At 39.1% G+C, this 14474-nt stretch overlaps 1 protein-coding gene across 1 annotated transcript in view; it reads right to left on the bottom strand.

The window, feature by feature from the left end:
- The window catches only part of LOC123765941 (tripartite motif-containing protein 5-like), a 335145-nt gene extending 327258 nt beyond the window's left edge, over window positions 1–7887 (bottom strand). The window contains exon 1 of the mRNA XM_069337367.1: window positions 7614–7887. The gene's annotated coding sequence lies outside the window, so the exon portion shown is untranslated. The remainder of the gene's footprint in view (window positions 1–7613) is intronic.
- Between the last annotated feature and the right edge of the window lie 6587 nt (window positions 7888–14474).

The following is a 14474-nucleotide window of genomic DNA, read 5'->3' as shown; positions in this document are numbered from 1 at the left end:
ACCACCTCAAGTCCATCATTACCCAGCAAAAATCTGCTATCAGAATAATAACCAATTCTGCTTTCAGACAACACTCAGCCCCCTTGTTTAACTCCCTAAACATGCTAAATATAATCTCACTCCACACATTCTCTTTTGTCAACTACATTTACAAAACCCTGTTCTTAAATGCAAATCCTGCACTGAAACTCTCCCTGGACAGATGTAATAGGACCCATTATTACCACACCAGAAATAAATATCTCTGTGATATCCCCAGAGTCAAACTTAATCTGAGTAAACACTCTATACAAATAGAGGGACCTAGTCTATGGAACTCACTCCCTAATGAATTGAAAAGCTGTCCAACTTTTGCGTCATTCAAAAACAATACTAAAAAGTACCTAATTTCATCTTCATAGTTTTCTACCTTGTTGCTTTAAAATTGCACTGTATCTAGTGCTACCCAATCTCCCAATCTTGATGTACCCAATCCAAACAACTTTACCATTGTGATCATTGCTGTCTTTTTATGTGCTATCAATATGCTGTATCGTGCCTAATAATCTTTGTTTAAATTACCAATCAAGCTGTCAATGCAATCTATCAGAGCGTTAATATACCAATGTGCTTTAATATACTAATCTCTCTCATCTCATTTTTTTCTTGCAATGTATCTGTTATCATTTTATTAATTCTGCTAGAATTTACCTATTTTAATTATCTGTTAGATTAAGGACCTACCTGAAACGCTGTGCGTATTAGCGGCTTTACAAGATTGTAAATACCATGCTATGTATTCTCACAAACCCAATGTACCTTCTTGTGTATAAATAAATAAATAAATAAATAAATAAATAAATATATATATATATATATATATATATATATATATATATATATATATATATATATATATATATATATATTTATGATCAAATATGACCGAAAAAGTAAGATTAATAATTCTAACATGAATTTTCTCGATCTTTCTTACGTTTCTTTTCACTGTTGATGGTAATTCAAAAGTCAATTCTCCAAAATTCATTTTTATTTCTAGTCTGACGCGACACTTGAGCGCGTTTCGTAAAACTTATTACATTTTCAAAGACTTTAGTTTACACACACACACACAACTTTAACTGAATAGAGCTTAAACATCTTCGAGTTTTTATACCTACATTTGGGTGAGGTGACATGTTACAATAGTTTTGGATGAGGTGAAAATAAACTTTTAACACAAGACAGGACACGAAACAATTGGTATTAAAGGTAGGCAACTGCAGAAGGCCTATTTTTATTAGCCCATATTTCTTGATGCTTCTATATTGGAGCGGAGTCTTGAAGTGGGTAGAAAATAGTTGTGTATTAATTGGCTGTTGATTGCTGGTGTTGACTTCTTGATGTGTAGTGCCTCGCAGATGTCAAGCCGCCTGCTATCGCTGTATCTATCGATGATTTCTGTGTTGTTTGCTAAGATTTCTCTGGTGATGGTTTGGTTGTGGGAAGAGATTATATGTTCCTTAATGGAGCCCTGTTGCTTATGCATCGTTAAATGCCTGGAAAGAGATATTGTTGTCTTACCTATATACTGAGTTTTTTGAGGCTTACAGTCCCCAAGAGGGCATTTGAAGGCATAGACGACGTTGGTCTCTTTTAAAGCGTTCTGCTTTGTGTCTGGAGAGTTTCTCATGAGTAGGCAGGCCGTTTTTTTGGTTTTATAGTAAATTGTCTGTTGTATCTTCTGATTTTTGTCTGTAGGTATAACGTTTCTACTAACAATATCTTTCAGGACCCTTTCCTCCGTTTTATGGGCTGTGGAAAAGAAGTTCCTGTAAAATAGTCTAATAGGGGATATAGGTGTTGTGTTAGTTGTCTCTTCAGAGGTTGCATGGCGTTTCACTTTCCTACTTATGATGTCTTCCACGAAACCATTGGAGAAGCCGTTGTTAACTAGGACCTGCCTTACCCCACAGAGTTCTTTGTCGACTTGCTTCCATTCTGAGCTGTGGCTGAGAGCACGGTCGACATAAGCATTAACAACACTCCTCTTGTACCTGTCTGGGCAGTCACTGTTGGCATTCAGGCACATTCCTATGTTCGTTTCCTTAGTGTAGACTGCAGTGTGGAAAACTCCGCTCCTTTCCATGACTGTTACATCTAGAAAGGGCAGCTTCCCATCCTTCTCCATCTCGTAAGTGAAACGCAACACAGAATTCTGCTCAAATGCCTCCTTCAGCTCCTGCAGATGTCTGACATCAGGTACCTGTTTAAAAATGTCGTCAACATACCTGCAGTATATGGCCGGTTTCAAGTTCATGTCGACTAAGACTTTTTGCTCGATGGTACCCATGTAGAAGTTTGCAAACAGGACACCTAGGGGAGAACCCATGGCGACCCCATCTACTTGCTTATACATGTGTCCATCCGGGCTCAAGAAAGGTGCCTCTTTAGTACAAGCCTGGAGTAGTTTCCTTAGAATGTTTTCTGGTATGTCAAGAGGAGTACAGGCTGGATCACGATACACTCTGTCGGTTATCATCCCGATTGTTTCATCCACAGGTATGTTGGTAAACAGTGATTCTACGTCCAACGAGGCTCTTATCCCTGTGGCCCATGTTCCCCGCAGTAAGTCAACAAATTCCTTTGGAGACTTCAGGCTGAAGGCGCAAGGGACATAAGGAGTCAGCAAGGCCGTTGAGTCGTTTCGCCAGTCTGTACGTGGCTGTGGGTATCTGGCTGATGATTGGCCGAAGTGGGTTTTCAGGCTTGTGTGTCTTGACATTTCCATACGCATATCCAGGTTTATATTGCCCAATAACCTTTGGCAGGTGGAGTCCGGATTTCTTGGCGTTCACAGTTTCGATCAATTTGTTGACCTTTGCTTTCAATTCGGCTGTAGTTTCCTTCGTTACCCTTTGGAATTTAGTTTGGTCAGAGAGTATGAGGTTCATTTTCGCCAGATATTCGTCTTTTTTAAGAATGACGTATATTGGCGATTTGTCACCTCTCCTGACAACTATCTCCTTGTTCTCACGAAGGCTCTTAGCTGCCACTTTGAGCTCGGGGGGCAGTATGGTGCTTCTGTAGTTGCCTCGATTCTTTCCTCCTTCCGCAATAAGTCTGCTTGTAAGGTATCTATGGTGGTGACCTTTTGTGTCTCGAGGTCGAATATGTCGTCCAACACAATCTCCAACTCCACTTTCCGGGCCATCTCACTCGGTCTGGACATAACGTGACAGTTTATACCCAGATTTTGGAGAGTGACTTGGTCCTCAGTGAGGTTGATTCCTGCAAGGTTCAGGAAGCCATCTCTTGGTCGTGGAATTGCCATAGGTCCTCCATATAACGTTGTTAGTTTCTTGATTATCCTTGTTTCAGTGCTGAGGTGATGTCGGTCTGTAAGGATGTCGAGGTGTTGTTCAATGCGAGTACGGAGACTTTCGTCGATGTTGCTGTTTCTCCATTCGTTTGTAGCATGAAGTAGTTGCGTTTTTTCATTACCATCAACAGTGAAAAGAAACGTAAGAAAGATCGAGAAAATTTGTGTTAGAATTATTAATCTTACTTTTTCGGTCATATTTAATAATATATGTCACATATATAAGCCCCATAATTTTGAGCATAGCGATAAACCCTGAGCGCTCCATCGCCTAGTGCCCAAAATTTGCTCAACTTCCCAGCTCCATCATGGCTAAAGTATGTCACATACAATATTTATTTTTTAGTTTCCCGTGATCAGAGACTTTATTTTAACATTAGAAGAGAAAAAAAATTTTGCCAAGAATTTATTTCCTGCACACAGGGGGGGGGTGCCATATTTGGAGCCCGAGCAACACAGTGACTAATAAGGATACAAAGTATGCTCTTGGACGCAAGTTCGAATCCTCGTCACGGCCCTTGTGGATTTGTTCATACAAAGGCTAGTAGAACACTAGAAAACTTCAAGAAATATTCAATTAAAGATGCAATTTACAACTAGGCCAAAGAATGGAGCGAGTTAAAGGTCACCACATTAAAGAATGCATGGAATAAAATTCTGAGTCCGGTACCTGGTTAGAATGAAGATGAAGATGACTATGATTTTGAGGGCTTTGATAATGCGATTTTTGAGACATTCAGAGATGCAGGTGAGGAAGATTTGCAACTTTCTGATGTGAATGCATGGTTAGATAATGATGGTGATGATCCAGGTTATGGTGAATTAACTGATAATGAGATTATCTAGTCTGTTACTGATAATAATGATGAAGATGTGGAAGAGGAAGATGACAGTAAGTTATCTATTCCATATGCTGCATCATTGCAAAAGGTTAATGATCTGCTTGATTTGGTTGTTGTAACTGATAATGAAGAGCTGACAGATTATTACCTGCACCTAAAGGACATGAAAGATATTATAATGAAGCTCACAACAAAGAAACAATCTATGATTCCAAAGTTTTTGGTACGATTTCACAGTAGGCCTACAGGACCAGCACCCAGCACTAGCAAAGACTCACCTTCTGAGGATGCCCAGGCAACTGGACCAGCACCCAGCACTAGCAAGGACACACCTTCTGAGGATGCCCAGGTAACTGGACCAGCACCTAGCACTAGCAAGGACACACCTTCTGAGGATGTCCAGGCAACTGGACCAGCACCCAGCACTAGCAAGGACACACCTTCTGAGGATGTCCAGGCAACTGGACCAGCACCCAGCACTAGCAAGGACTCACCTTCTGAGGATGCCCAGGCAACTGGACCAGCACCCAGCACTAGCAAGGACACACCTTCTGAGGATGCCCAGGCAACTGGACCAGCGCCCAGCACTAGCAAGGACTCACCTTCCAAGGATGCCCAGGCAACTGGACCAGCACCCAACACTAGCCATAACTTACCTGGGAGTACCAATTGAGCTGTACAACACAGTTCTAATGACATTAAATGTACAAAGTGTAGTTTATATGATATACGTGTACTGCAGTAGTGTGATTCTAGTGGTCTGTACTTTATGTACAGACTGTAGTGTATAATGTACATTTATTAGAAAAGTTACTGTTCTTTAAACAATTTATATTCATATGTGTGGCACTCTCAGGATATTAAGGCTAACAAAGTTTGCACTACACAACTCAACTGGTAAGGTAAGTACAGTACTGTACTGTAGCATGCCATATCAATTTATTTCATTGCAATACAAATTCTTTATTATTTAAATTTTTCATAAGGCAAATGTGTACTGGCATATGTATTATTAATTTTTTTTTTCGGGGGGGGGGGGGGGGGGTCCTTTATGATCTTGGTTATTTGAAACTGTTGGCCAAATTAACCTTAAATTATAGTATGTTACTCTATGTTCTGATATGTTCAAAGAAAATGTTATGAGGAATAGTTCACTTGCTTTTCTAAATTACACCTTGTATTTCCATTCTGTAATTAATGTAAATAAACTACGGTACTGTTGCTAGAACTACTGACTCCATAATGTAATAGTCTATGCTTGTCATCCTTAAGTATCACCTTCTTTGTATTAATTTTTTATTTTCCTTGAACATTCTCATTTTGTTAGCTTACTTCTCTAATAGTATTAAGTGTTTTATCCCATCACAACTTTAATTAAAAAATTTCTATATTATTATTAATTTTGCCCGAAACGCTTTGCGTAATAGTGGCTTCATTAGTATGTGTAACTTCTGTCCCTTCAATTGAACAATATTCTTATGTTCTTTGTACACACAATCTTTTGAATAAATAATAATATTATTATTATTATTTACACAGAAAATCACACTAAAGTGATATACATCAATGAGAAAATTCCCTCGGGCTGTTAGATGATGCAAACCTGCAATGTTTGCATTACCTCACAGCCTCAGTGGATTGTTCATTGATGTATATCACCTTAGTGTGGTTTTCTGTGTATCTGAAGTTGTGCATACAATGTTGAACTACAGTACTTTATCCATCACCCAAGTGCTTGGGGTCTTAAATAAAACTTGGACTGGCTTCAGGACTGTGATATCAGGATATCACAGACTTCCTGTGATATTAGTAGAAATCCGATTGTAAGAAAGTCAGTGGTGGTACAGTAGTAGAGTATGCAGCTGGCAATGCCTTGGTCATGGGTTTGACACACTACACAGTCCCAGTGAAATTTCTTCTTATTATTATTATTATTATTATTATAAAAGTTATCATTATTCGATAGGCCAATGTCCACACCCCAACAATGCCAGGCATATAATTTACCCCAACAATTCCACTGGCCAACGTCCACACCTCTAACAATTCTATAGTCCTATTTCCATACCCCAACATTTTTGTTGAAGAAAAAAAAAACATGCTGTTTGTTGACCAACTTGTATATTGGCTATTTTCTACCATGTTCCCCCCCTTTTTTCATCTTTTATTATTTTTATTTTTTTCTTTCAATGCAATTATACTTTAAGCTTAATTACTATTAAGTTTTAGTCTAAGTGTTTTTTTTTCCCCACCTCTCCTTGCCCGGAACGCTATGCGTACTAGTGGCTTTAGGTATTGTATGTACTACCTCCATCATTAAATCAAACAGAATGTTTGTACTGTAACTCTGCAACTATGTACTGTATGTACTGTTCCTAAATAAATTTTTATTATTTTTATTATTAACAATTGTATGTTGGGGGTGTAAGACAATGTTGGAGCAGACAATGGTGGAGCAGAAAGCTCAGTACTCACTTCCCCCCTTCAGAGCAGGAGAGATTGCTGAAATAGAGGGAATACAGAGAACATATACGGCACGCATCGTTGAGATAAAACACCTAAATTATTCGGATCGTCTCAAAGCTCTCTGAATGTACTCTCTAGAAAGGAGACGAGAGAGATACCAAATAATATACACATGAAAAATACTGGAGGGCCAGGTCCCAAATCTACACAGTAAAATAACAACGTACTGGAGTGAATGATATGGAAGAAACTGCAGGATTGAACCAGTGAAGAGCAGAGGTGCCATAGGCACAATCAGAGAACATAAGAACATAAGAGCAAAGGCAACTGCAGACGGCCTAGTGGCCCATACGAGGCAGCTCCTATCTATAACCACCCAATCCCACTCATTTACATGTCCAACCCACGCTTGAAACAATCGAGGGACCCCACCTCCACCACGATACGCGGTAAATCAACAAATCAAATCAATCAACAACCCTGTTACCGAACCAGTATTTTCCCAAGTCTTTCCTAAATCTAAATTTATCCAATTTATACCCATTGTTTTGTGTTCTGTCTTGTGCTGATACTTTTAATACCCTATTAATATCCCCTTTGTTGTATCCATTCATCCACTTGTAAACCTCTATCATGTCACCCCTAACTCTTCGCAGTATAAACATCAGAGGTCCACGGTTGTTCAACGTTCTCCCAGTGACTATAAGAAATATTGCCGGAACAACCGTGGACATCTTCAAGAGAAAACTGGACTGTTTTCTAAGATAAGTTCCGAATCAGCCGGGCTGTGGTGGGTATGTGGCCCTGCGGGCCGCTCCAAGCAACAGCCTGGTGGACCAAACTCTCACAAGTCGAGCCTAGCCTCGGGCCGGGCTTGGGAAGTAGAAGAACTCCCAGAACCCCATCAAGCAGGTATCAAGCAGGTAATGCACTCAAGTACTTACGGAGGATGACGAGAGTGCGAGGAACAAGGTGGTCAGGTGGAGCCAGTGACTCCTTCCTTCACAGTTTCGTCTCTCCCTCGTGGTATATCCTCAATGTCTTCAGTGGTGTGGCCTCACCACACACTTACACTGCCATAAGTGTCCTGAGAGTACTGTGGGAGGGACAATTTGGCGGGTATTGTGGACACAGGTCTTTAAGACAGGCGAACTTCACGAGTCGTGGAGACGTCTATAGCAACCTTTGTTGTGATGACGTCACTCGCTCGCTCGCTTACTCGCCACGTCGCTCTTCCCATTTTCTTTGGTTACTGATCTTTGCCGACGTTTAATTTACTTGAGACACTAATATTGGTGGCCTCAACGAGGACAGGAAGTTGGCGACTTGTCAAAGGTCCTACCCATTTGCCTGGACGATCTTTTCTATCTGTATTTTAAAACCCAGTAGAGTTTTGCCGTTTACCTTACCTACTCTTTGGCTGGTAGGCTGTTCCACGGGTTTACCACCATACGGGAGAAAAAGCCTCTCCTGTTTTCTGTCCTACATTGTGGCTTGTTGAGCTTGAACCCGTTGCTCCTCGTTCGTGTTACATCTGACCTTTTGAAGAAAGTGTCCGGATCAACATCGTCCAAATTGTTGAGTATTTTAAGTGTTTCGATGAGCTCCGCCCTGTCGTGCCTGGTTTACGGTGTTGTTTGGCCAGTGGCCCTCAACCCTTCCTGATACGAGAGATGACTAAGCTCTGGTATGATTTTTGTTGCCCGGTGTTGCATCTTCTCCAGATCAGCTATGTCTTTCTGAAGATAAGGTCTCAATGCCTGTATACAATAATCCAGGTCAGGCGCACCAGAGACTTATACAATTGAAGGACTACTTTAGTTTCCTTGAAAGTAAAGGCACGCTTGATTATTCCCAAGGTTTGGTTCGCTTTTTTTTACTGCCGCTCCCACTTGTTGTGCAACTTTTAGTGAATGATGGATTCTGATTCCAATGTCGCATTCTTCGTCTATCTGTTGTAAGGTAAAGCTGGCAATTTGGTAGTTGTGACGTGGAATGTTATGCCCTACAGGCAAGGTCTTGCATTTATCGACAAGCACAAATACATAGTTGAGATAAGGATAGATAAGGGAGTAATAGAGAGTCACCAGGGCAGGGCGTGGTACATAATACACGTAACACCCAGAACACCCTACTGCTGTTAGCTTCCTCAACTGTATGAATTCCTGCCTCCTCATACCCTTAATCACTAGACCTACTAGAATCACTGATAGCACTGCCACGACTCTAGATCACATCTGGACCAACATAACCTCTCCGCTTACTTCAGGTATAATCACCGATAGCACTACAGACCACTACCCCACATTTCTCTTAACTAACATTAGCAAACCACCTCTAGAAACAAGGGAGTTAAGCTTTAGGCTGCACAATGAAACTGCTATAAACAATTTTATAACTGCTGCTGATAATGTCAACTGGGAGTCCGAGTTAGGTAACATAGGGGACATCAACCTAGCAGTGCAATCTTTTCTACAAACAACTCTTAGCCTTTATAACACCCACTGTCCTAGGCTTACAAAACAAGTCACAAGCAAAAGGCTTAACAATCCTTGGCTTACAAAGGGAATACTGAAATCCATTAACAAAAAAACACGACCTTGAGAAGAAGTATAGGTTAGGAATTGTCTCCAAAGAATTCTCAAAGAATTACTCATTATTGCTAACTAAGATAATTAGACGAGCCAAAACTAATTACTACGAAGATAAATTTACTCAAATAAAGAGCAACATTAAACAAACTTGGAGCACAATTTCACAAATATTGGGATCAAAGAAATCTTTAAATAACAAACCGACTCTCCTGTCTAATAACGATGGTCAGCTTTCAGCCTCTGATTCTGCTATTGAGTTCAATAGGTTCTTCTCTTCCATTGGTTCATCCCTTGCAAATGATATTCCATCTTCCAGTACTGACATTAAGGACTATCTTACAGGTAACTATCCACAGTCTCTGTACCTAAAGCCTATTAATTCCACTGACGTCAATGAGATAATCCTTTCCCTTAAAACCAAGTCTAGTGCCCTTGAGGAGATACCAACTTTAATATACAAAAAAGCCTCCAGATCTTTAGCCCCTGCTATTGCTTTGCTCTTCAACAAGTCACTTGAACTCCAAACCTTTCCAGATATTCTAAAAAAAGCGAGAGTAACGCCTGTCCACAAATGTGGTGATCCCACAGATGTTAACAACTACAGACCTATATCAATCCTGCCAAACTTGTCAAAAAATTTTGAAAAACTTATATACAAGCAGCTTTACTCATATCTAGCCAAACTCAATATACTTAGCCCTTGCCAATATGGCTTCAGACCCAAAAAAAGCACTAACGATGCACTCATTAGTATGCTTAACTCGATTCATACAGCCCTTGATAAAAAGGAGCTCCCTGTTGGGTTATTTGTGGACCTGCGTAAAGCTTTTGATACTGTCAACCACCATAACCTTCTTCTTAAATTACATCATTATGGAGTCAGAGGGCACTCCCTACAATACCTCGAGTCCTACCTTACTGACAGGCTCCAATATGTTTCTGTGAATAATACAATTTCTCCCACCCTACCCATCAACATTGGTGTTCCTCAGGGCAGCATACTTGGCCCTCTCCTCTTTCTCATCTACATTAATGACCTTCCAAATGCCTCCCAACACCTCAAACCAATTCTATTTGCTGACGACACAACCTTCATTTACTCCAGTCCTGACCCTCTTGCTCTAAATGCCACAGTAAATACTGAGCTAAATAAAGTCCATCATTGGCTAACTGCCAACAAACTCACCCTTAACATTGACAAAACCTTCTATATTCTGTTTGGCAATAAATCCTCTAGTCTTATAAATCTCAAAATAAACAATACCCAAATTTGTAACAAATTAGATGGCAAATTCCTTGGCATTCTCATTGACAACAAGCTGAATTTCCAGGGACACATTCTAAATATATCAAAAAAAGTTTCAAAAACTGTGGGCATTCTTTCTAAGATCAGATATTATGTACCACGCCCTGCTCTGGTGACTCTCTATTACTCCCTTATCTATCCTTATCTCAACTATGGTATTTGTGCTTGGGGTTCTACTACCCAAAATCACTTACGTCCTCTAATTACCCAACACAAAGCCGCTATTAGAACAATATCCAACTCTGGCCCCAGACATCACTCGGTACCCCTACTCAAATCTCTTAATATGTTAGATATTAAGTCACTGCACATTCTCTCATGTGTATTATACATATATAAAACGCTAAACTATAATGCCAATCCTGATCTTAAAAGCTTCATAGAAGGTTGTAACAGAACCCATGAGCACCACACCAGAAATAAATACAGTTTTGATATTCCTAGAGTACGTCTTAATCAAACTAGAAATGCTCTGCAAATCAAGGGGCCCAGAATGTGGAATGACCTTCCCAACCATGTTAAAGACTGTACCTCTCTCAACCAGTTTAAGATAAAAACTAAACACTACCTAATAAATTCCCTGTAATCTACCTCACTCCTCTATTGTCAACCCATGTCTGTTATTTTCTTTTTTTTTCTTTTTTGTAATCAACACTGTTTGTCAACCTATTGTATTTGTGCTGCTTTTTCAGTCATGTTCCCCCTTTTTTTTATCTTTATTTGTATTTGTTCTCAACATCTTTTATTCTTTATGCTCAATTAGTATTAAGTTCTAGATATTAATGTTTTTCTTGCCCGAAACGCATTGCGTAATAGTGGCTTTAGGCATTGTATGTACTAGCTCTATCTATATATCAATCCATTAATGTAACATCACTTGTATGTATATACCTTACCTGAATAAACATCTGAATCTGAATCTGAATAATATCTGATCTTAGAAAGAATGCCCACAGTTTTTGAAACTTTTTTTGATATGTTTAGAATGTGTCCCTGGAAATTCAGCTTGTGGTCAATGAGAATGCCAAGGAATTTGCCATCTAATTTGTTACAAATTTGGGTATTGTTTATTTTGAGATTTATTTGATTAGAGGATTTATTGCCAAACAGAATATAGAAAGTTTTGTCAATGTTAAGGGTGAGTTTGTTGGCAGTTAGCCACAGATGGACTTTATTTAGCTCAGTATTTACTGTGGCATTTAGAGCAAAGGGATCAGGACTGGAGTAAATGAAGGTTGTGTCGTCAGCAAATAGAATTGGTTTGAGGTGTTGGGAGGCATTTGGAAGGTCATTAATGTAGATGAGAAAGAGGAGAGGGCCAAGTATGCTGCCCTGGGGAACACCAATGTTGATGGGTAGGGTGGGAGAAATTGTATTATTCACAGAAACATATTGGAGCCTGTCAGTAAGGTAGGATTTGAGGTATTGTAGGGAGTGTCCTCTGACTCCATAATGATGTAATTTAAGAAGAAGGTTTTGGTGGTTTGTATGATTAACTTGATACATGCAGCTCTTGATAAAAATGAGTTCCCTGTTGGGTTATTTGTGGACCTGTGTAAGGCTTTTGACACTGTCGACCACCAAAACCTTCTTCTTAAATTACAACATTATGGAGTCAGAGGTCACTCCCTGCAATACCTCAAATCCTACCTTACTGACAGGCTCCAATATGTTTCTGTGAATAATTCAATTTCTCCCACCCTACCCATCAACATTGGTGTTCCCCAGGGCAGCATACTTGGCCCTCTCCTCTTTCTCATCTACATTAATGACCTTCCAAATGCCTCCCAACATATCAAACCAATTCTATTTGTTGACGATACGACCTTCATTTACTCCAGTCCTGACCCCCTTGCTCTAAATGTCACAGTGAATACTGAGCTAAATAAAGTCCATCACTGGCTAGCTGCCAACAAAGTCACCCTCAATATTGACAAAACTTTCTATATTTTGTTTGGCAATAAATCCTCAAATCAAATAAATCTCAGGATTAACAATACCCAAATTTGTAACAAAGTAGATGGCAAATTCCTTGGCGTTCTCATTGATCGCAAGCTGAATTTCCAGGGACACATTCTAAATATATCCCCCCAAAAAATAAAAAACTGTTGGCATTCTTCCTAAGATCAGATAATATGTACCTCGCCCTGCCCTGGTGACACTCTATCACTCTCTCATCTATCCTTATCTCAGCTATGGTATTTGTGCTTGGGGTTCTACTACCCAAAATCATTTACGTCCTCTAATTACTCAACACAAAGCTGCTATTAGGACAATATCCAACTCTGGTCCCAGACAGAACTCGGTACCCTTACTCAAATCTCTGAATATGCTAGATATTAAGTCACTGCACATCCTCTCATGTGTATTTTATATATATAAAACGCTGAACTGTAATGTCAATCCTGACCTTAAAAGCTTCCTAGAAGGTTGTAACAGGTCCCATGAGCACCACACCAAAAAGAAATACTTATTTGATATTCCAAGAATACGACTTAGTCAAAGTAGAAATGCTTTACAAATCAAGGGACCCAGAATGTGGAATGACCTTCCCAACTATGTTAAGGACTGTACCACTCCCAACCAGTTTAAGATAAAAACTAAGTACCACCTAATTAACTCAATGTAACCTACCTCATCCCTAAATGTCAACCCTTGTCTACTACTTTAAACAATGCTGTTTGTTGACCAAATTGTATTTTTGTTTTTTTTCTGACATGTTCCCCCCCCCTTTTTCATTTTATCTTATTTTTCTCAACACAATTTATACTTTAATCTCAATTAGTATTAAGTTTTAGTCTTAGTGTTTTTCCTGCCCGAAACGCTTTGCGTAATAGTGGCTTTAGGCATTGTATGTACTAGCTCTATCTATAAATCCATCAACTTTTGTATCTCACCTTGTATGTATGTACTCTACCTGAATAAATATTTGTATTTGTATTTTTGTAATTGTCAAAATGATGTACCTTGCATACATCAGATCTTTAGTGGATTATGCTGCACCTCTGCTTGTTTTGATGCCTGAAAGAAAGCTTGAGGGGCTTGAAAAACTGCAGAACGAAGCCTTGATGATTATCTTTGGGTGCCCTCTTACCACAAAGATACTTAACATGAGAAAGGAACTTAATATTCTGAGCGATGTTGATTGTGTTACTGAAATTAACTGTCAAATTGGTATAAAAATGCTTAGGCTAACTCATCCTAACCCTTGCACAGAAGCCCTCCAGAATTTCTTTATTGAAGATCAACATTGTTCCAAATGGATTTATTTATTTATTTATTTATTTATGCATATACAAGAATGTACATAAGGAATGTGAGGATACAATTATGGTTATTACAGTCTTGTAAAGCCACTAGCACGCGCAGCGTTTCGGGCAGGTCCTTAATCTAAGAAAATTTTAAGGAGGTAAATACTTGCAAAATTTATAGACAAAAAAATGATAACAGATTACATGGAATGAAAAAAAAAAAAAGATGAGAGAAAATTATAGGTACAGTATATTAAAGCACATAGGTAGCTATGATTGATTGCAATGACAGCTTAAAATGGTAGTTGACAACAAATTGGTAGGCACAATACAGCAGAAACAATATAAGATTGATTGCAATGACAGCTTGAATGGTAGTTGACAAAAATTGGTAGTCACAATACAGCATATGGCTAGCACATAAAAGAAGACAGCAATGAACACAATGATAAGGTTGTTTGATATTACATAAAAATTAGGAGATTGGGTACCACTAGGTACAGAGCAAATTTAAAGCTCAGTGTAGGAAACTAAATAGATGAAGTTAGGTACTTTTTGGTTTTGCTTTTAAATAAGGCAAAAGTTTTACAGTTTTTCAATTCACTAGGGAGTGAGTTCCATAGACTAGGTCCCTTAATTTGCATAGAGTGTTTA

Source organism: Procambarus clarkii, chromosome 37, assembly GCF_040958095.1.
Source record: "Procambarus clarkii isolate CNS0578487 chromosome 37, FALCON_Pclarkii_2.0, whole genome shotgun sequence".
Taxonomy (NCBI): domain Eukaryota; kingdom Metazoa; phylum Arthropoda; class Malacostraca; order Decapoda; family Cambaridae; genus Procambarus; species Procambarus clarkii.
This window is presented reverse-complemented; position numbering and strand designations above follow the sequence as displayed.